The sequence below is a fragment of the Bos javanicus genome, chromosome 6 (assembly GCF_032452875.1).
Source record: "Bos javanicus breed banteng chromosome 6, ARS-OSU_banteng_1.0, whole genome shotgun sequence".
In the NCBI taxonomy this organism is placed as follows: domain Eukaryota; kingdom Metazoa; phylum Chordata; class Mammalia; order Artiodactyla; family Bovidae; genus Bos; species Bos javanicus.
In genome coordinates, this window is record NC_083873.1 from 106,201,362 (window position 1) to 106,225,168 (window position 23,807).

At 41.6% G+C, this 23,807-nt stretch overlaps 1 long non-coding RNA gene across 3 annotated transcripts in view; it reads left to right on the forward strand.

The window, feature by feature from the left end:
- The window catches only part of LOC133249853 (uncharacterized), a 65,340-nt gene that overhangs the window by 35,759 nt on the left and 5,774 nt on the right, over positions 1-23,807 (forward strand). Inside the window, exons 5-8 of one of the 3 annotated variants that reach the window (XR_009737125.1) lie at positions 1,713-1,811; positions 3,052-3,124; positions 12,817-12,860; positions 16,837-17,407. The exons of 1 other annotated variant lie outside the window; for it this stretch is intronic. This is a non-coding gene — a long non-coding RNA (uncharacterized LOC133249853). Of the gene's footprint in view, positions 1-1,712; positions 1,812-3,051; positions 3,125-12,816; positions 12,861-16,836; positions 17,408-23,807 lie in introns of those variants that run through there. One more of the 3 variants, XR_009737123.1, reaches the window with a different exon arrangement.

Here is a 23,807-nt window from a genome sequence, read left to right on the forward strand (position 1 = left end):
AACCTGTCTGCCAATGCAGGAGACATAAGAGATGCAGGTTCTATCCCTGGATCAGGAAGATCCTCTGGAGGAGGTCATGGCAACCCACTCAAGTATTCTTGTCTGGAGAATACCATGGACAGAGGAGCCTGGTGGGCTACAGTCCGTAGGGTGGCAAAGAGTCAGACATGACTGAAGTGACTGAGCATGCATGCACACAGAATATTATTGCTGATTGAGAAACTAAGACAAATTTCTTTCTTACATACCTTAATCTTATAAAATGTAACACATAAATTCTTTACTGAAAATACCTTATTTTCATAAACCACTTCATCGTATTTTATGTAGTTCTTACTGTTGTTCTTCAATCATTAAATCATGTCTGACTCTTTGTGACCCCATGGACTGCAGCACTCCAGGCTTCCTTATCCTTCACTATCTCCCAGAGTGTGCTTAAACTCGTGTCCAATGAGTCGGTGATGCCATCCAACCATCTCATCCTCTGTCATCCCCTTCTCCTCCTGCCTTTGCTCTTTCCCAGCATCAGAGTCTTTTATAATGAGTCAGCTCTTCAGATCAGGTAGCCAAAGTATGGAGCTTCAGCTTCAGCACTGCACCGAAGAACTGATGCTTTTGAACTATGGTGTTGGAGAAGACTCTTGAGAGTCCCTTGGACTGCAAGGAGATCAACCAGTCAATCATAAAGGAAATCAACACTGAATATTCACTGGAAGGACTGATGCTTAAGCTGAATCTCCAATACTTTGGCCACCTGATGTGAAGAGCTGACTCACTGGAAAAGACATTGATCTGGGAAAGATTGAAAGCAGGAGGAGGGGACGACAGAGGATGAGATGGTTGGATGGCATCACCGACTCAATAGACTTAAATTTGAGTAAGTTCTTGGAGATGATGAAGGTCAGGGAAGCCTGGTGAGCTGCAGTTCATGGGGTCACAGCAGTTCATGGGATCACAGAGTTGGACATGGCTAAGCGACTCAACAACAACAATTTGCCATGAAGTGATGGGACCAAATGACATGCTCTTATTTTTTGAAGGTTGAGTTTTAAGCCACCATTTTTATATCCTCTTTAACCCTCATCAAGAGGTGATTTTTTTTTTTTTGTAGTTACTTCTTTGAAGTACTTATTAGCAACTATAATGTGATTTAACCAAATTCTAAAATTTATTTTTTTTTGTCTCCAAACAAGAAAAGAATTACTTGTATGAAATACTTAAAATAATAGTTTTACTCATATGTTTTTCCATAAAAGACAATTTCCTATCGCTGGTTTAACAAATCACCATATAGCAGCTTCAGACAACACAAAAATGTTGTCTTAGAATTCTAGCTGTAAGAAGTCAGAAATAGCTTTCACTGGCTTAAAATCAGGTGTCAGCAAGGTTGCAGTATGGTTACTCTTTGCAGTTTTTAGTGGTTGCCAACATTCCTTGACTTGCGGCCTCTATCCCTCCAACCTCTGCTTCCATAGTCACATCTCTTTCCCTGACCTTGACGCTCTTTCCTTTCTCTTATAAGGACACCTGTGATTATCCTGGTCCCACCTGTCCAATGCACTAAACTCGCTTCATCTCAAAATCCTCATCTAACCACATCTGTAAAGTCCCTTGCTGCCTTGCTATATAACATGCACACAGGTTTCGGGGATTAGAACACAGAGGCCTTTGGAGGCGGAAGGCATTATTCTGTCAATGACTTTGTGTTTCAGGTGAAATGTGAAGTGAACTGTTGGAAGCTACTTTTGAGTAAGTGAAGCTACGCTGCATTTTCCCCACTTCACTGACCTGGATGTAGCAAAAGTTTGCAGGTACAGACACATGAAGGGTCCAGTAGGCTTTGGTGCCTTAACACATTTAATTTTACCCAGCAGGAATGGTTGTCATTTTAGAGACGAAAAGGATTCCCACAAGCTTATTTAACAACTGAAGGCCTGAGTGTGCCAGCTGGTATGATGCTTACCCACTCTTTTTTCACATATCCTGATTTTTTCTTTTCTTTTTTTTGTTCTTAAAGAGTTTAAATACTCTTGATTTAAAGACAAAAAACTATATCCTGAGAATAACTCCAGAACTCCTTTTTAGAGCAGCTAAAGCATTTTCCGTATCCATCTGTTACCTGAAGTTCATGAACATTTGGTGAAACGAAGCATTAGGTTGTTGGAGGGTAAATGCACAGGGGGAAAACAAGGACCTCAACGTTATAACAAGTGCTCTCATAGCTTACTCCTTTTAAGATGTAGGGTGAACACCCATGGAGCGTGCGACATCCATGTTCATCTTTTGCTCTTGAGTGTGTGTATGTTCTTGTGTGCCTGCTTAGTCACGTTCAACTCTTTGCAGCCACATGGACTGTAACCTGCTAGGCTCCTCTGTCCATGAGATTTGCCAGGCATGAATACTGGAATGGATTACCATTTCATCCTCCATGGGATCTTCTTCCCAACCTAGGGACCTGCCTCTCTTGCATGTCTTGGATTGGCAGGCAGATTCTTTACCACTGGCACCACTCATCTTTTGCTCAATTGATATCAAATATGATTTGGCGTATGATCATGAAGTAGTATAAGATTCTATAATAAAAATATAATATTTTGTAGGCTAAATTGGCCTCCAATGCATAAGCTTCCCAAAGAATTGATGTTCAACTATTAGAGGGAAACCTACATTGAATTATTATATAAACATTGTTTTTTTTCCTAATGCTACTTTTGCTGGCTGGCTCTTAAATAAAATATACATTCATCTCTTTATCTCCTGAATGATATGGACAATAACATTTATTTTCCTTGTCTGGAGGGAAGCTAGTTTTTATGTGACTGTTTTTCTATATGGCTAAACATTTGACAAATGTATATGGCCAAAACTATGACAAACATCGTATTATCTTATTGCTTTATCCTCCCAAGGCATGCTGCTTTCATTTGCAGTGTTGAAACTGGCTCACAAACTCTGTGTCTATGTTCTACCCTTCAAAGGGGAAAAGGGAAGGTGAAACGCAACCTGGTTTGTCTCTGAGGACTTAACTTTAACTTGCATATGTAATTTCAGATGACATTCTATTGGTCAGTGGATTGTCACAAGATTCAGACAATCTGCCAAGGAAGCTGTGAGTTATATTCAGGTGGGTAACCATGAGCACATCCAACCCCTAGGGTGTGGTAGATAGAGAGAGAGACAGAGACAGAGATAGAAACAGAGAGAAACAGAAGGAGAGGGAGATCCTGTAACTACAGTGTTCATGCGTGCTCATTCCATCATGTCTGACTCTTTACAGCCATGGACTGTAGCCCCCCAGGCTCCTCTGTTCATAGAATTTTCCAGGCAGTTATATTGGAGTGGGCTGCCATTTCATTCTCTAGAGGATCTTCCTGACCCAGGGATCGAACTCACATTTCTTGTGTCTTCTGCATTGGCAGGCAGATTCTCTACCACTGTGCCACCTGGGAAGCCATAGCTACAAGACAGTAGGCTTTATATCAAACTAGATGCAAGGGCAAGCTATTTTACTTAGAGATAGAAGTATAAATGGAAACTTCCATTTATATATGGGGGCATATATTTTGAAATGTTCATTCATTTCCCTCCCTCCCTTCCTTGGCTCCTTCCCTCCTCCATTCCTTTCTTAAATAAGCATTACATCAGATACTATTCTAAATATGAGGGCAGGGGTGAGGGATGTTAAGAGATGGGAAAAAAAGAAGAGCCTTGCCATCATGTAGCTAACCATCCAGGTATCATGGTGGTTTTCAGTCTTGACTGATTACTAGAATCACCTGAAGAAAGTTTACAAACTGAAATGCCCAGAGTGTAACCAAATGCATTTCATGGGACTCTGGGTTGAGACCCAGCACCAGGATGTCAGACAGTGCCTCAGGTGATGCCCACACACAGCCAAGCTGAGGATCACTGAATGGAGATGAGATCATCTCTAATGTTGACCCTTCCCATCTCTTGGGAAGCGAAGTCAGCAAAGGAACCTGACAGGGAAGTCAGATGATTGGAGGCTGTGGTCTTCCAGATGGAACCACCCAGTGGACCTTCCAGAGTCATTTACTGTTACTCTTATAGCCTTCTCCCCTGATATCCTGTTGTCTGTTTTCAGGTTCCTCCCATGCTCACTCTTCCTTCAGGCTTTATATAAGCTTCTTTTTTTTTAATTTAATTTTTATTTTATATTGGATTGTAGTCGATTAAAAATGTGTTAGTTTCAGATGTACAGCAAGTGACTCAGTTATAGATACATATATATCCCTTCTTTTTTCAGATTCTTTTCACAAGTAGGTTATTACTGAATACTGAGTAGAGTTCCCTGTGCTATACAATTGGTCCTTATTGATTACCTCAAACTCCTAATTCATCCCCTCCCCCACATTTCCCCTTCAGTAACCATAAGTTTGTTTTCCAGGTCTGTAGGTATGTTTTGGTTTTGTAAGTAAGTTCAGTTACATAGCTTCCTACCATGAGCTCCCACTGTCTTACCACCTACCTACACCCAGGTAACTCCTGCTCTCTCATTGGATGTGGTATCAAATGTCACTTCCTCAGGCAAGGTTTTCTTGGCTACTGCCCAGACTAGGTCAGTTGCCCTATTACAATCTCTCACAGAACCCTGAAGTTTCTTTTCACAGCACTTATGACAGTTTCAGATAGAAATCTATCTGGATAATCATTTCATTTATTTCTAGTCTTGTTGCTGCTGCTAAGTTGTTTCAGTCGTGTCTGACTCTGTGCGACCCCATGGACTGCAGCCTACCAGGCTCCTCCGTCCATGGGATTTTCCAGGCAAGAGTACTGGAGTGGGTTGCCGTTGCCTTCTCCCTCTAGTCTTGTTAATAGACTGTAAAAGCTCTATGGAAGCTGATATCATTTCCATTGCACTCATTTTTAAACCTCAAATACCTAGAAAGATGACTCCTGCTTACTAAGCATTAATTTTATTTATTTCTTGAATGAGTAAAGCAGACAAGAAGCTGATCTCAGAAGGGTTGATAGGGTATTTAACACATTGAAGAACTATCGTGACAACACTGCAATCGACAGAGGCAGGTGCATAAACTGGATTTGTGGTATCAAGCCTGGGTGACTGAACGAATAGTCGTATCATTAACAAAAATTGGTATGCCAATTGCAAAGAGTGATTAAACAATGATTGCTTTTTCTGGCATACCAATTTTTGTTAACGATTTGACTATTCATTCAGTCACCCAGGCTTGATACCACAAATGCAGTTTATATACCTGCTTCTGTCAATTGCAATGTTGTCATGATAAAAAGCAATCACTGTTTAACCAACTAGTAAATGGTTATCTCACTGGAAAATCAGAAGTTGAATTCCCAACCCATTCAAAACAAATCTATAAGACTGGGAAGAGGAGATAAATAAGACCATAAATGAGGGATTCTAACATAAAGTACTATAGCTTCCAGCATTTTCTGGATGTTAGGAATGAGACAGAGACACCAACAGGAGCCTTGGGAAAGTTAAGCCTCTTGGGTTCCCCTATCAGACACACTGTACCACCAGGTTTCTCTTGCCAGGCCTGAGTCTCTTCCAGCCTGAGTCTCCTACATCAGCAGGTAGATTCTTTCCTGATGTACCGCCTGTGAAGTCTCTGTTACAGGGCACCTGTTAGGTATTGTTGTTGTTCAGTCGGTAAGTCGTGTCCAACTCTTTGCAACCCCATGGACTGCAGCAGTCTAGGATCCTCTCTCCTTCACTATCTCCTGGAGTTTGCTCAACTTCACATCCATTGAGCTGGTGGTACTGTCCATCTCATCTTCTGCCTCCCGATTCTTCTTTTGACTTCCAACTTTTCCAGCACCAGGGTCTTTTCCGATGAGTTGGCTCACAAACACCATAAGCTAAGAGACAAGGAAGGAGTCTCCAGAGGGAGCACTGCTCTGCTGACACATTGATTTTGGACTTCACCTAAGGTGGCCAAAAACTGGAGCTTCAACTTCAGCATCAGTCATCCAATGAATATTCAGGGTTGGTTTCTTTTAGGATTGACTGGTTTGATCTCCTTGGAGTCCAAGGGACTCTCAAGGGTCTTCTCCAGCACACAGTTCAAAATCAATTGGAACACAGCCTTGTTGTGGCAAAAGGGCTTGCATAAGCAACTCAGTGAAGTTACAAGCCATGCTGTGCAGGGCTATCCAAGACAGGTCACAGTGAAGAGCTCTGACAAAACATGGTCCACTGGAGAAGGAAATGGCCACCCTCTCCAGTATTCTTGCCTGGAGAACCCCATGACTTTTGAGGTAGCCTTCTTCCAAGTTCTCAGAGAAGTTTGGTGAGAGGCCCTCTACTCCTATCCCGGTTACCTGATTTTCCCACATCATTCAGGCAGAAACCTAGAGTGGGAAATAAGGATGCAGATATTCACCTCTTGCTTTCATCCTTTTTCTGTCATCCATAGTACCTGTGTTAATTTCCTAGGGCTCCGCTAAAAAGTTACCATAGATTGGGTTGCACGAAGCAACAGAGATGAATTGCCTCATAGTTCTGGAGGTCCAAAGTCCAAACCAAGGTGTCATCAGAGCTGTCCTCCTGGGAGACTCCTTCCTTGTCTCTTTTAGCTTTTGCTGCTGGTGAGCAATCATCAGCTTGTAGATAAGCCACATTAGTCTCTGCTTCCACTGTCACGGCGTCCTCCCTGTGTCTGTGTGTCTTCACATGGCGTTCTTCTGTGTTTGTGTCTTCATATGGCTGTTTATTTATAAAGACCCAGTCATATGGGATTATGACATCATCTTAACTGGATTCATCTGTAGAGACTATTTCCACATAAAGTCACATTCACAGGCTATCTCTGGAGGTGAGAACCTCAGCTTATCTTTTGTGGGGACACAATTCCACTGTACACTGTACTCACATCCTTTCTGTTTCTCATGAAATGGCTGGCTTCCCACCCTTGCTGCTAGAGGTGAAAGGATCTCTCTTTGCATTGCTAGAGAACATGATGACAATGGAGCCTATAGACAGTCTTGTTCATAGACCAAAGGAGAAGTAAAGATTTGGAAACTTACTCTCAAGACCCTTGCCTGGCTTGCAGGGCCTTCACTTTAGTGCCCAATCCTGTTTTTGCATGACAAAGCTCACATATCATGTTGCCTTGTTCCTTCTCTTTGCATTCTGTCTGGGACAAGTTCTCATTTTTGCCTCCAAGCAAGTGTATGCTAGTGAGGACAAAGTTCATGCACAAAGGCAAAAGAATAAAAATTCTGTTAATAATGTAATAGTACCTAAACATCTCAGTTCAGTTCAGTCATTCACTCGTGTCCAGTTCTTTTTGACCCTATGGATTGCAGCACACCAGGCCTCCCTGTCCATCACCAACTCCCAGAGTTTACTCAAACGTACATCCATTGAGTCAGTGATACCGGCCAACCATCTCATCCTCTGTCATTCCCTTCTCCTCTCACCTTCAATCTTTTCCAGCATCACGGTCTTTTCCAATGAGTCATCTGTCTGTATCAGGTGGCCAAAGTACTGAAGTTTCAGCTTCAGCATCAGCCCTTCCAATGAATATTCAGAACTGATTTCCTTTAGGATGGACTGGTTGGATCTCCTTGAGAGAGGGATTCTCAAGAGTCTTCTCCAACACCACAGTTCAAAAGCATCAATTCTTTGGTGCTCAGCTTTCTTTATAGTCCAATTCTCATATCCATATATTACCACTGGAAAAACCATAGCTTTGACTAGATGGACCTTTGTAGGCAAAGTAATTGTCTCTACTTTCTACTTTTTAATATGCTGTCTAGGTTGGTCATAGGAGTAAGTATCTTTTCTTCCAAGGAGGAAGTGTCTTTTAATTTCATGGCTGCAGCCACCATCTGCAGTGATTTTGGAGCCCCCCAAAATAAAGTTTGTCACTGTTTCCCCATCTATTTGCCATGAAGTGATGGGACCAGATGCCATGATATTCATTTTCTGAATGTTAAGTTTTAAGCCAACTTTTTCACTCTCCTCTTTCACTTTCATCAAGAGGCTCTTATAGTAAAGAATCCACCTGCAATGTGGGAGACCTGGCTTCAATCCCTAGGTTGGGAAGGTCCCTGGAGGAGGGCATGGCAACCCACTCTAGCTTTCTTGCCTGGAGAATCCCCATGGACAGAGGAGCCTGGTGGGCTACAGTCCATAGTGTTGCAAAGAATCAGACATGACTGAATGACTAAGCACAGCACATTTCTGAATAAGCTCAACTCTATGCTCCTATAGTCTGGTTCAGTTTTTGTTTGCTTGCTTGTTTACTGAAGTATAGTTGATTGATAATATTGTGTTAGTTTTAGACATACAGCAAAAGTGGTTATATATATATATATATACATATACTCTGCTGTGCTAAGTCGCTTCAGTAGTGTCTGACTCTTTGCAACCCTATGGACTATATAATTTCCTATACTATACAAAAGGAGTTTGTTGTTTATCTGTTTTATATATAGTAGTTTGCATCCACTAAACGTAAACACGTAACTTATCTCCCTCCCCCTCCCCCCACCACTATCCCCTTTGATAAGTCTCAGTTTGTTTTCTATGTCCATGAGTATGTTTCTGTGTTGTAAATAAGTTCATTTGTATCATATTTTATTTTGAACATGCAAATGATATCATATGATATTTGTCTTTGTTCTAACTTACTTCACCAAGTATAATATTCTCTAGGTCCACTCATGTTGCTAAAAATGGCAAGATTCCATTCATTTTTTATGACTGAGTAATACTCCATTATACATATGTATGTGTGTATGTATACACACACATGTATATGTATGAGTGAGTAAGTGAAAGTCTTTCAGTCATGTCTGACTCTTTGCAAGTCCTTGGACTGTAGCCTGTCAGGCTCCTCTGTCCATGGAATTCTCCAGGCAAGAATACTGGAGTGGGTAGACATTCCCTTCTCCAGGGGATCTTCCTGACCCAGGGATCAAACCTGGGTCTCTGTATTGCAGGTGGATTCTTTACCATCTGAGTTTCCAGGGAAGCCACATGTAAAAACACGTTTTCTTAAGCCAGTCATCTGTTGATGTGCACTTGGATTGTTTCCATGTCTTCATCATTGTAAATAGTGCTGCTATGGACACTAACTTTTTGAATTATAGTTTTATCTGGATATATGCCCAGAAGTGGGGTATACTAACTTTACAAATTAGAGTTTTTATTTTTTCCAGATTTATACCCAAGAGTGAGGTTGCTGAATCATATGAATGGTTCAGTTTTCAAAGTAACTCAGTATTAGTCTTAGATTTAGGTGCTTCTACAAATGACAGCCTCATTTAATAGAGCTGACTTTGGTCCCAGGTCCTAAGCTGTTTCCATCTGGAAGCCAGAGACTGAGTTCTGGCTTCAGATAAGATAAATAAGGAAGAGCCCTCTTGTCTGATATGGTCTCTCCTCATCCTTCAAAATCTTCTCTTCCCTGCCTGGGATTCTCACTGCCATGTCCACTGAAGACAGGCTCTGTGTCATTAGCTGCTTGTCCTTAGACCACCGGTGCATCTATTGGGTTTGGGAAGACAAATTAAAGCATCTCACCAGCTGCTCACATTGTGTTGCCTCAACAACTAATTGAACGGTCAGAAGAGTTCATTTTTAATTTAGCTGTACTCATCTTGGTAGGAGTAGTCACAGCTCAGACGGAGAAAAGACACTTGAAATAAAAAGACTTGAGAAAAGGACTTGAATTCCAGACAGCCTTTGACCAGGAGGAGATTAGACATTTTTTATTTTGTGAATTCGGTGAACTTTGAGTAGCATTTGCAAGGAACATAGAATATAGAAAATCCTTGTTCAGTTTCATGTCTTTTGTCTTTGAATCAGAAACACAAGGAAAACAGCTTCCATATGGTCTCACTTTCAAAATTGTGGGATAATTAGTACACTTTAAAGAGTCAGTAGCTTTGACTTCTGTATGAGCGTCATATGGTTCATGCAGTAAATTGATAGCTTTCAAGTGTCTCAGGCAAGGCCGGATGTGGGATTGGGGTTCAGGTAGATGGGAGGCTCTGATGATGGGCTATTATTTATTCTTCCTTAATTAGGTGACTGCATTTTGCATGTGCTTTTAGATCATAATAAACAACTCATTATCAGGCTCCTCCCTAAATACTCCAAAATAATTCTCAATAGGAAAAAAATATTTACTGAATTAACTGACAGCCTTGCTCACAAATACAGCCCGACCTCATGTTTGTGTTTTTTATTTTAACTTTTACTTTTTCTAACGCTCCCTGAAATGTCCATTTTTTTTCCTATGGATCAATTTTATTTTAAAGCAACTTCTAAATATTCTTTCTATTACGATTGTTATCACTGACTGTTTGGAACCTTATCTCATGAGCAAAGAAGGCTGTCATAGATGGAAATTGCTAAAGAAATTTTCTTACAGTGAGAAACAAAACAAGAGCCTTTTATTTGCCAGGCTCATTTGTCTTTGTCTATAGGTCTCACTTCATGTTTATCCTGATACTTTTAAACATTTATTTTAGTTCCAGAATGAAGGATCTTTTGTTGTGGTGTACAGTCAAGGCTATGGTTTTCCAGTAGTCATGTATGGATGTGAGAGTTGGACTATGAAGAAAGCTGAGCACCGAAGAATTGATGCTTTTGAACTGTGGTGTTGGAGAAGACTCTTGAGAGTCCCTTGGACTCCAAGAAGATGCAACCAGTCCATTCTAAAGGAGATCAGTCCTGGGTGTTCTTTGGAAGGAATGATGCTAAAGCTGAAACTCCAATACTTTGGCCACCTCATTCGAAGAGTTGACTCATTGGAAAAGACTCTGATGCTGGGAGGGATTGGGGGCAGGAGGGGAAGGGGACGACAGAGGATGAGATGGCTGGATGGCATCACTGACTCAATGGATGTGAGTTTAAGTGAACTCCGGGAGTTGGTGATGGACAGGGAGGCCTGGCGTGCTGCAGTTCATGGGGTCGCAAAGAGTCGAATATGACTGAGCGACTGATCTGAACTGAGCTGACAGTCGTAGTTGCCCCATGGCAGGTGGGATCTCAGTTCTCTGATCAGGGATCAAACCCATGTCCCCTGCACTGGAGTGGGTTGCCATTTTCTCTTCCAGGGGATCTTCCTGATGCAGGGATCAAACTCACCTCTCTTGCATTGCAGGCAGATTCTTTACCACTGAGCCACCTTAGAAGCACTGTAAAGCTGATCAGAATCGTTCATTCATAGGAAAATGTTAGCCTGGAGTTGTTCTTTGCCTGAATTCTTAACCATCAGGGTAGTCACTCTATCCTGATCTTTAGAGAGGGCAGAGCAGGGATCTTTTCCCTGATTACACATGAGAATGTGAAAGCTTAATTCATTTGTTTCTTAATTTTTTTGGTTTGTTTTCTTTTCTTATTTTACTCAACCAGGAAATAAATTGAGACCTTGCCTCTGTCTACGTTAAGCTTACAGTGATAAACCAAGCAAGCATCTAGCATTAGACAGTGTTAGGAATGTGGTGTGATGGCGGGGGCGGGGGGCCCTCTCTTACTCAGGAGATCGAGTAGGCTTACTTGAGGAAGAGAATTGGGAAATGACACTAGGAAGGAAAGAGATGAGTAGGAGAGTTAGGTAGGGGAAGATAGGCCAGAGGAGAAGGAAGAGTATCAAGGGCAGGGGAAGAGCATGTGTAAGTCCTGGGAGGTAAGAAAGAGATGCTTTTTTGAGGAGATGTTTTGGACAAACAACAGCTAGAAATGACTGAGAGAAGGTTGAATGAAGTGTGTTGGGGAGATGAGTGAAATCAGCAATTTAATTCTTTAGAATGAATTAAAGAGATTAATGAATATCCTTACCATGAAATGATGCGTCATCTAGGGATTATCTGATTCTATCAGGTTGTGTACAGATGTGAAAGTTGTACCATATAGATGGTTGAGCATGAAAGAACTGATGCTTTTGAACTGTGCTGGAGAAGACTCCTGAGTGTTCCTTGGCCTGCCAGGAAGTCAAACCAGTCAATCCTAAAGGAAATCAACCATGAATATTCATTGAAAGGACTGATGCTGAAGCTGAAGCTCCAATATTTTGGCCCCCTGATGTGAAGAACTAACTCACTGGAAAAGATCCTGATGCTCGGAAAGATTGAAGGCCAAAGGAAACGATAAGTGGATAAGATGGTTAGATAACATCATCAACAAAATGGACATGAATTTAAGCAAACTCAGGGAGACAGTGAAGGACAGGGAAGCCTGGTGTCCTGTAGTCCATGGGGTGGCAAAGAATTGGACACAACTTAGTGACTGAACAAAGCAAACAAAAAAAATCATGTTGTAATCTTCTGTCTTTGATTAGGTTGCTTTATAATTCTGAAAGTAGAAGGTAGTTTGCAGAAAACTGAGAGCAACACAAATAACTTTACCTAGATAAAAGCTAATTACCTGTGTCCAGTGCAATGAAACGGCAACCCACTCCAGTGTTCTTGCCTGGAGAATGCTAGGGACAGCGGAGCCTGGTGGGCTGCCAGCTATGGGGTCCCACAGAGTCAGACATGACTGAAGCAACTTAGCAGCAGTAGCAGCAGCAGTGCAATGAAGTTGATTATGCCCTATGGAAAACATTTTTTTTTTTTTTGCAAACTCATGTTAATATTTTTTATTCCATGTACATTTGTGGTTCTTTGACTTTTCATCTAAACAGATTATAATTTTTTCCAGTTCCTTCATTAAATAATGTATTAGATAAAGTCTTTGATTCATGCTAATTTTATATATGTGTACCCAATAATCTTAGTTTCCCACAGAAGTTTAGTTCAGGCTTTGGGTAAAAACTGATAGGCTTATATTTGTATTTTCTTTTGTCTTCACAGAGTAGTTCACAGAACACATATACTTTTGTACCTTCAGACACCAGGTAAATGTTTTCCTATAAATGAATGATTTTGATTGACTTTACAGCACTTCCAAGGATGCTCAGTGGAAAAGAATCTGCCTGCAATGCAGGAGATGTGGGTTTGATCAGGAAGACCCCTAGAAGACAAAATTGCAACCCACTCCAGTATTCTTGCCTGGAAAATCCCATGGACAGAGGAGCCTGATGGGCTACAGTCCATGTGGTCACAAAGAGCTGGGCATGACGGAGGAACTCAGCATGCATACACAGTGCTTCTCTGGTCACTTTCTGTTATCCACACTCAGTCAGTTCAGTTAAGTTCAGTTGCTCAGTCGTGTCCAACTCTTTGTGACCCCATGAATCGCAGCACGCCAGGCCTCCCTGTCCATCACCAACTCCCAGAGTTCACTCAGACTCACGTCCATCGAGTCAGTGATGCCATCCAGCCATCTCATCCTCTGTCATCCCCTTCTCCTCCTGACCCCAATCCCTCCCAGCATCAGAGTCTTTTCCAATGAGTCAACTCTTCCCATGAGGTGGCCACAGTATTGGAGTTTCAGCTTTAGCATCATTCTTTCCAAAGAAATCCCAGGGCTGATCTCCTTCAGAATGGACTGGTTGGATCTCCTTGCAGTCCAAGGGACTCTCAAGAGTCTTCTCCAACACCACAGTTCAAAAGCATCAATTCTTCGGTGCTCAGCCTTCTTCACAGTTCAACTCTCACATCCATACATGACCACTGGAAAAACCATAGCCTTGACTAGACGGACCTTTGTTGGCAAAGTGATGTCTCTGCTTTTCAATATTCTATCTAGGTTGGTCATAACTTTCCTTCCAAGGAGTAAGCGTCTTTTAATTTCATGGCTGCAGTCACCATCTGCAGTGATTTTTGGAGTCTATAAAAATAAAGTCTGACACTGTTTCCCCATCTATTTGTCATGAAGTGATGGGACCAGATGCCATGATCTTCATTTTCTGAATGTTGAGCTTTAAGCCAACTTTTTCCATACTAATGAATATTTTTTCTGCCTGTTCTCCTCTATCTTACCACTACACACACACACACACACACACACACACACACACACACAGAGACTGTTCTGCAAAGGGCTAGAGTTCTACGGAGGATCCTAAGGGGCAGTTACAGGCTCTAAAACATTCAGGTGAATAGGCTCCAGGCCTTTAGCTGGACATAGGTGATACAATTAGCAAATGCTATACATGTCTATGGGCTTCCCAGGTGGCACTAGTGGTAAAGAACCTGCCTGCCAATGCAGATGACTTAAGAGATGCAGCTTCAGTCCCTGGATTGGGAAGATCCCCTGGAGCAGGGTATGGCAACCCACTCCAGTATTCTTGCCTGGAGAATCCCACGGACAGAGGAGGCTGGTGGGCTACAGTCCATAGGGTTGCAAAGAGTCAGACACGACTGAAGTGACTTAACAGACACATATGTGTTTATAGAGAAGAATCCTTCCTGAAGGTTGGTGTTGTCAGACAAAGACTTTTGAAGGAGGTAACGCTTGTTCTTGTGCTGGGACGTCAAGGATGAAGAGGATTCCAAAGTGGAAAAGAGATTATGTGGCATAGAAAATTAGAACAAAGGAAGAAACATGTGCTTGGGAGGCAGATCTTTGAGTTGATTTAGCTGGTCACACAGAGGGCTCTGATCAAACTGGAGAAAGAGGCTGAGGGGCCCACTGCATTCCTTTAGTGGGATATTCTGGAACTGCACATGGTAATTCTATTTGCAGCTCACCCTCTCCAGACAAAACTGACAGGGGAAGCTGAAAAATGAGTTTTAGATTAGAACTCATACTTTTAATTGATTTCGATACTGAGCAATAAGTGAAGACGTTGCAAATTAACTATAGTGTCTGCTCTGGTCCAGCCCAAGGAATACTTTGTTATTGCACCTGGTTGTTATGATTATGAAGGGTCCAACTCTCCTTCCTCTGATATTAGAGCTGGCCCTCTCAACGTAACGGGCAGATTATGCTTACAAAAATCACAGCTTTGAGCCAAGGATCTAACACTTAGAGACACTCTCTTGGCCTTTCTGAGCCTGAGTCTTGAAGCTTCTTGTTCCGTATCAGTGAAATGAAGCAGATGTTTTGAAAACATTTCAGCATCTCTTCCAGGTCCCTTGTGATGGTACTTGTCCCTTTTCTTAAACCATAAGATCTTTTACGACAAAGACCACAATGCTCTCCCTCAGGCTTGGTGGGATTTCACATGGAGAGATACTCAGGAAAGCAGTTTCAATACTTTCTGGTTGATTAAAAGTCTAGATGAATGAGTGGATAAATGGGCACGCCATTTATGTTGGCTGTATGTATGTTGGCTACTCTCTCTGTTTTTGTTCCTCGTTTATATAGCGGCAGAATTGAGCTTCTCATTGAGTTTCCTAACAAGCATCCATTTATGCCAAAAGCTCTAATAAGCAAAGTAAGTTCTAAAAGGGTTTATGGGAGTATCAAAGCAGGGAGCTTGCATCACATGCTTGGCAGCCAGTGGCTTCAGAACTCATAAGGGTATTTCTAGTCTTCAAAGTCATTGCTTGGCTGTACCAGGGTGGATTGTACCAGGGTGGTATGTCCCCTGTCCCTACCTTGCTATTGCTCCAAGCAGGTCCAGCTTTTCTTTTACCTCTTTCATTGGCTTCCATCCCCAAACCACCTCCAGAGAAGACGGCAGAACAAAACAGCAAATAAGAACTGCAACTTCCTTCCAACTAAATAAATTAGTTAGTGAATTATCCCTGCAATGTGTTATTTTTCTAAGCAAAATGGAGGGCCAAGTTCACAGAGACACTTTATTTAAAAGGCAGGTGGGGTTATAAACATTTTATTTCTGTTACAGTCTAGTGGATAAAGAGATAAAGATGAGGTAATGGAAAGAAGAGCAAGGATGTAGTTAGCCATTTTTAACAGTTGACATTTACTGACTGAACACTGTACACCAGGCTTAATCATCTAAAATGTATTATTATCCTCCTCCTGTGCATACAAAATACAGTGGTATCAGAGCAGTTTGGACTTGTTCAAGATGATAGATTATATTTGCCATAAAAGGAATTAAGCCCAGAGCCATCTGATTCCAGTGCTTATCCTTTCCTTCCTCAAAATATTGCTTTGCTGCCTTCTGTATGAGTTTATTCCATAATCAGGGCAGCCATCTCTCTGAATGCCTGACTTCCCCAGGTAAAGAAAGGGCACCCAGCAGCAGCTAATTATACCCGAGAAGCTATAGTTGCCACCAAATTACTCACACTGTCTTGGCTTATGCTTCACCAATGATCCCCTACAGGACTCTGTAATCTGATAACAATCAGAAACTCAGCAAAGCGCTTATCAGCTATTTCACAATGACAAATGTTTGCCAGCAGAGCAGATGAAAAGGAAGATCACAGAGGTGGTTCTTCATGTGGGAAAGGTAGAGAAAGCATTCTGTTTAGGGGATGTGGTTCCAACAACTGGGATAACTGTAATCAAGCAAAAGAGAAATATAAGAACTGCTGTGAGTGGAGAGCTTTTCTTCTGTTTTCTCAAAATTATCACAGGCAAAGTTCATCCAGCAGTAGAGAAAGATTAACACAAAAGTCTGTGTGTGTGCATGCTCAGCCATTTCCAACTCTTTACGACCTCAGGAATGTAGCATGCAAAACTCCTATGTCCATGGAATTTTCCAGGCAAGAGTACAGGAGAGGATTGCCATTGCCTCCTCCAGAGGATCTTTCTGACCCAGGGGTTGAACCCAAGTCTCCTGCATTGGCAGGTAGATTCTTTACCACTTCACCACCTAGGAAACTAGACTAGTATTAATGTAGAAGGCTCTTATGGCTACATGGAACTACTTAAGTTCAATTCATGATATTTAGATAAAAAATGTAGATCCTCAGTCACACTAGGCACATTTCAAAGGCTCAGCAGCCATACTACTTGTGATTATTGCTTTAGACAGACAGCTCAGTTATATAATAATCCCATCATTGCAGGAGATTCTATTGGACAAGATCTCCTTGGACTGCAAAGAGATCAAACCAGTCAATCCTAAAGGAAATTATCCTGAATATTTATTGGAAAGACTGATGCTGAACCTGAAGCTCCAGTACTTTGGCCAGGTGATGAGAAGAGCTGACTCATTGGAAAAGACCCTGATGCTGGGAAAGATTGGAGGCAGGAGAAGGGGACGACAGAAGACAAGATGGTTGGATGGCATCACTGACTCAATGGACATGAGTTTGAACAAGCTCCGGTAGGTGGTGAGGAACAGGGCAGCCTGGAGTGCTGCAGTCCATAGGGTCACAAACAGCTGGACGTGACTGAGCGGCTGAACAACAACTACTATTGGGCAACACTTGTCCAAAGCATAAAGCACTGTGGATAAAGGAAACCGCTGATGATGATGCAGAGCTAATTAGCAGAGGGAATGTTTGCTGAGCAGTGAATAGGATTAAAGTCCTGGAATTGCTCTACCTCTCCCATCCTTAAATGGCATTGTCATATCCACCATTTTTTTTTTATTTTGATACAGTGCATATAACATAAAATTTATCATCTTAATCATTTTAAGTATACAGTTCTACATTTTTAAGTTTATTCACAATACTGTGCAACAAAGTCTACAGAATTTTTCTTCATGCAAAATCACAAGTCTATACCCTTTACACAACTCCCCTGGTCCTTCCCCTGCTAGTACCTGACAACCTCCATTCGACTTCATGTTTGTATGAATTTGGCTACTCTAAATTCTTCCTATAATGGAGTCATACCGTACTTGTCCCTTCGTGACTGGCTTATTTCACATAGCATACTGTCTTTGAGATCCATTCATGTCATAGTATGTGTCAGAATTTCATTCCTTTTTAAGGCTAAATCACATTGAATTGTATATGTGTATACCACATTTTAGTTACCCGTTAGTCCTTTAATGGATGCATGGGTGGCTTCTGTCTTTTAGCTATTGTGAATAGTGCGTCTGTGCACGTCGGTATAGCGATATCTCTTTGAGACTCTGTTTTCAGTTCTTTTGGACACATACCCAGAAGAGAAATCTCTGGTTGATATGGTAGTTCTATTTTCAGTTTTTAAGAAGTGCCATATCGTTTTCCATAGTTGCTGTGCCATTTTTACATTCCCATCCACAGTACACAAAGATTTCAATTTATCTACATCCTCACCTCATACATTATTTTCTGTTTTTACTCCTTCCTTTTTGGATAGTAGTCATCTTGATTGGGTGTGGAGAATATCCACCTATTTTTAAAGGCTACTGTATTTTCCATGATGTGAACATTATTTGGCAAAACATTTTTTTTTTTACATTTTTGGTTAAAATAACTGCATATTTATCATAGAAAATTGAGAAAATATGGTGAAGACTTTGGAAGAGAGTGAAAAAAATAGGCATAATTGTACCATTGAAAGGTAAGTGCTACTAATATCTTGATGCACATTAAAAAAATATACATTTGTAGTTTTCCAGATGGGAACTGTATTTTATGTACTGCTGTGTAATTTATTGTTAAAATAATACTTATTGGTATTTTTATGTCATTAAATAATTTTAAATGTTTTATAATAATGTGGTATAGATGTTAACATACTACAGCTTAAAATTGGTTCAGAATGGGGAACACATGTATACCTGTGGCAGATTCATTTCGATATTTGGCAAAACTAATACAATATTGTAAAGTTTAAAAGTAAAATAAAATAAAAAAACCCCATGTTTTTATTTGTTATTTTAAATATATAAATAATGAACATTCTTAAACTTAAATCACTACATAACTGTATGAAAACATTCTAGGACAAAATTCTGGATTTTTCTAGTCACAGGGTTTAGGTTTTTAAAAAACTTTTCTTTTTGAAAAATAGTGTACATGGAGAAAACTAAAAATAATAATTGCCCAATAATCTATTCTAAAGTGAACACATCAACATTACCAGCATCCTTTTGGTCCAACTAGCTTTTTCAACAACAGCTGGCTATTGCCTTCCTACTCAGGCTCGGTTTACCAGAAGGAGATGCCACGAGGAGAAATTGTCTGCAAGTGAATTACTAAGGAAATGCTCCCATGGGAGACAGATGAGGGAAGGGGAGGAAGGGGTCCTCAGAGTGAAAGGCCTTCCTCCCCAGGTCGCTTCAGTCTGAGCCGAGAGGAGGACTCAGGGGTGGGAGAACTCAGGGGTGAGTGGCCTCAGCACTGTCCTTGTGTGTCCTGGGGGCTGAACTAGCCTACTCCCAGTGGCAGCAAAGTCTCTGCAGGAACAGAAAGCGCAGACTCCAGACCCTACTAGCCTCTGTGCTTACTGCCAAAGGCTCCACAAGGACGGCTGGTCTAAGAAGCCCCGCAGGTACTGTCCACTGAAAGGCCTGCAGAGGCACAGGGGAGCTGATTGTACTGAAATGATAAATGGGATCTGAGGGGGCTTAGGGGAGTCCATCACACTGTCCACCACACACGCCAGGGCCCCTCCTGCCAAGGGGAAACTGAGACCAGCTGCAACTTGGGCTCCTCTTGCAGTGCTGCAATGTTTGCGCCTGGACACGCCTCCTTGAGCAACAAAATGCAAGGAAACCGTATGAGACTAAAAAGGAACAGCGTGGGTATACAGCTGGGGCAAATTCTGGATGAAAGATACAAAAACACCAAAACAAAACAAAGAAAAAACCCCTACTGCAACTTCTGAAGAGCCAGGAGCAGAAGCAGGGTACTGAGTAAGCCCCCTGCACTCAGTACCAGCAGAGGGGCGAGCAAATGAACTAAGCCTCTCTCAACCAGACCCCTGGACATATTCCTACTCTCATTCTGTGTAAGAAACAAACTCACCCTGTCTCAGAGAGGGGGCAAGCAAAGGAGCATGTTACTTATTCTCACTCCTCCATACTCCAACCAGGACCCTGATAAAGTCTTGCCTGAATTTCTTGTCTGGGTCTAGTCAATTTCTGCTGACTGGGGAAGACCAAGAACCCAGGTGTGCTGCAGTCCATGGGGTCACAAAGAGTCAGACATGACTTAGCAACTGAGCAATAATGACAAAGAACCCTGGTCAGTACCAAAACCATGACCCTGACTGTTACCGGCATAGATCAGCGAGGCTTGCTGCTGAGCTCTATAATAGAATCACACAGATGGTTCTCCTCTGTGTCAGCCATTCTTTCCCTACTGTGATGTTTAGGAGACCCTGCCAAGAAGTTGCACACAGCAGCGGCATGTGCATTTCCTCATATTGTGGGAGTGTTTACTTATATCACCGTTTATTTATACAGTCTACTCTTCTTGGAAATCTGAGTTGTGTCTGCCTGTGAAATATTATTGAATGATGTTGCCATGAATGTTGTTGACTGCAAGCTCTCCTTTTCATAGAACTTGCTGGATCATAGGGTAGGCAAGATTTAGTTTTAGTAGACATGGCTGGAAACACTTCTCCAAATTGATTACATCAATTACAATGTTTACTAGAAGTTTATATTAATTTCAGTTTACAGCCTCATAGTACCTGGTATGGCCAATTTCTTAAATTTTAGCCATTTTGGTGGGCTGGTTTCTCATTATGATTTAAATCCATATTTTTTAAAAAACAAAAACAAAAAATTCCAGGTTGTCATTGCTTATTGGCCGTTTGGATGTTCTCACATATGAAATCAGATCAGTTCAGTTCACTCAGTCATGTCCGACTCTTTGTGACTCCATGAACCGAAGCACGCCAGGCCTCCCTGTCCATCATCAACTCCCAGAGCTCACCCAAACCCACGTCCATCTAGTCGATGATACCATCCAACCATCTCATCCTCTGTCATCCCCTTCTCCTCCTGCCCTCAAATTTTCCCAGCGTCAGGGTCTTTTCAAATGAGTCAGCTCTTCGCATCAGGTGGCCAAAGTATTGGAGTTTCAGCTTCAGCATCAGTCCTTCCAATGAACACCCAGGGCTGATCTCCTTTAGGATGGACTTGTTGGATCTCCTTGCAGTCCAAGGGACTCTCAAGAGTCTTCTCCAGCACTATAGTTTAAAAGCATCAATTCTTAGGCACTCAGATTTCTTTATAGTCCAACTCTCACATCCATACATGACCACTGGAAAAACTATAACCTTGACTAGACAGACCTTTATTGGCAAAGTAATGTCTCTGCTTTTTAATATGCTGTCTAGGTTGGTCATAACTTTCCTTCCAAGGAGTCTTTTAATTTCATGGCTGCAATCACCATCTGCAGTGATTTTGGAGCCCCCAAAAATAAAGTCAGCCACTGTTTCCACTGTTTCCCCATCTATTAGCCATGAAGTGATGGGGCCAGATGCCATGATCTTCGTTTTCTGAATGTTGAGCTTTAAGCCAACTTTTTCACTCTCCTCTTTCACTTTCATTAGGAGCCTCTTTAGTTCTTCTTCACTTTCTGCCATAAGGGTGGTGTCATCTGCATATCTGAGGTTATTGATATTTCTCCCGGCAATCTTGATTTCAGCTTGTGCTTCTTCCAGCCCAGCATTTCTCATGGTGTACTCTGCATAGAAGTTAAATAAGCAGGGTGACAATATACAGCCTTGACGTACTCCTTTTCCTATTTGGAACCAGTGTGTTGTTCCATGTCCAGTTCTAACTGTTGCTTCCTGACCTGCATACAGGTTTCTCAAGAGGCAGATCAGGTGGCCTGGTCTTCCCATCTCTTTCAGAATTTTCCACAGTTTATTGTGATCCACACAGTCAAAGGCTTTGTCATAGTCAATAAAGCAGAAATAGATGTTTTACTGGAACTCTTTTGCTTTGTCCATGATCCAGCGGATGTTAGCAATTTGATCTCTGATTCCTCTGCCTTTTCTAAAACCAGTTTGAACATCTGGAAGTTCACAGTTCACATATTGCTGAAGCCTGGCTTGGAGAATTTTAAGCATTACTTTATTAATGTGCAATGAGTGCAATTGTGCAGTAGTTTGAGCATTCTTTGGCATTGCCTTTCTTTGGGATTGGAATGAAAACTGACCTTTTCCAGTCCTGTGGCCACTGCTGACTTTCCCAAATTTGCTGGCATTTTGAGTTCAGCACTTTCACAGCATCATCTTTCAGGATTTGAATAGCTCAACTGGTATTCTATCACCTCCATTAGCTTTGTTCATAATGATTCTTCCTAAGGTCCAATTGGCTTCACATTCCAGGATGTCTGGCTCTAGGTGAGTGATCACACCATTGTGATTATCTGGGTCATGAAGATCTTTTTTTTTTTTTTGTACAGTTCTTCTGTGTATTCTTGCCACCTCTTCTTAATATCTTCTGCTTCTGTTTGGTCCATATCATTTCTGTTTTTTATTGAGCCCATATTTGCATGAAATGTTCTCTTGGTATCTCTAATTTTCTTGAAGAGATCTCTAGTCTTTCCCATTCTATTGTTTTCCTCTATTTCTTTGCATTGATCACTGAGGAAGGCTTTCTTATCTCTTCTTGCTATTCTTTGAAACTCTGCATTCAGATGCTTATATCTTTCCTTTTCTCCTTTGCTTTTCACTTCCCTTTTTTTCACAGCTATTTGTAAGGCCTCCTCAGAAAACCATTTTGCTTTTTTGCATTTCTTTTTCTTGGAGATGGTCTTGATCCCTGCCTCCTATACAATGATACACGCTTGGAACTGTTGTCCATCTGAATTTTGGGGTTTCTGACTTTTTCTTTCTGATTATTAGAATATTTTGTTTTGGAGAGATACCATGGGGACATGAAATGTCAGGTGATATTCATGAATAAATCAAACCTGGGGGAAACTGCAGTGTTAAGAAGTGAGGCAAACTCATTACCTGGCTTTTGGCTGGTGTAGTCTCTTCTCATTTCTTTTCATGTGCAGATATGTTAATAAATGGTAGTGTCACATTTTAATGTTTCTGCAGTCCTCTGGGCAGGGTTTGGAGTCTTCTAATCTGGAGAACAATGGAAAAGGGCTACAAAGTGACAATCACATGGACATATGATGAGACCCTTTGATGTCTCAAATCTGTCTTCTCCTTACCACTCCTCTGTCATCTAGGGATTGATGATGTTGTGAGGCTCTATTCTTGAGCTAGTCGATGTTCCGGAAAGCTTTCACTCATATGTAGGAAGCATAAGCTGAGCCTGGCTATCTGGCTTCCTTTTGCTGCCTGACTCCTTCCCCTCTTCAAACTGGAGATTGCTTGTGTGTGTGTGCTGCATTTTGATTCCTATACAAAATGGATCGTTCCAAATTTTTGAGCTCTTAAGAACACTTACACCTTAATTTTTGTTGAACTATGATGGTCCTCTTATATGGTGCTTATAATATGCGTTAAGAGAGAAAACCAGCTCCCCACGTGAAGAAATAAAACTGTTAGCTGCTTAGTTCTGTAGACTTCTTGCAACTCCATGGACTGTAGCCCACTAGGTTCCTCTGCCCGTGGAATCCTCCAGGCAGGAATACTGGAGTGGGCTGCCATTCCCTTCTCTAGGGGATCTTTCTGCCACAGGGATTGAACCCATGTTTCCTGCATTGCAGCAAGATTCTTTACCGTCTGAACCACCAGGGAATGAATTAAGAGAGGAAACCAGCTCCCCATAGATATCCCCCAATAATGGTTTTCCCTTGTTAGATCCTGAACCATGGGAGAAAAAACATGGAAAAATTATTCCCTTGTCAAATAGGTATGAAATATCGCTAGGAAGATGAGGCTTACAAAAGAAAGATGCCGTCCTGCCTGACCTCCCTCACAACATGCTCTGGAGAGGTTTCTGAACATGATTAAGAGCCTACAGAGAAGAGGAGAAACTGGAGAAGACTTTTACAAATACCAAAAATCCACAAGACCAAACCCTCACATACACTAAGTCCCCTACACACAGACCTCCAAGTTGCGAACTTTCAAAGCTGTGAACATGTGTTCAGTCACTTGGTTCTATTTGAGGGATTACAGCTAGTTTTTGAGGTGCAGCACCCAAACAGAAAGCTGTGCACAAAGGTTGCAGCAG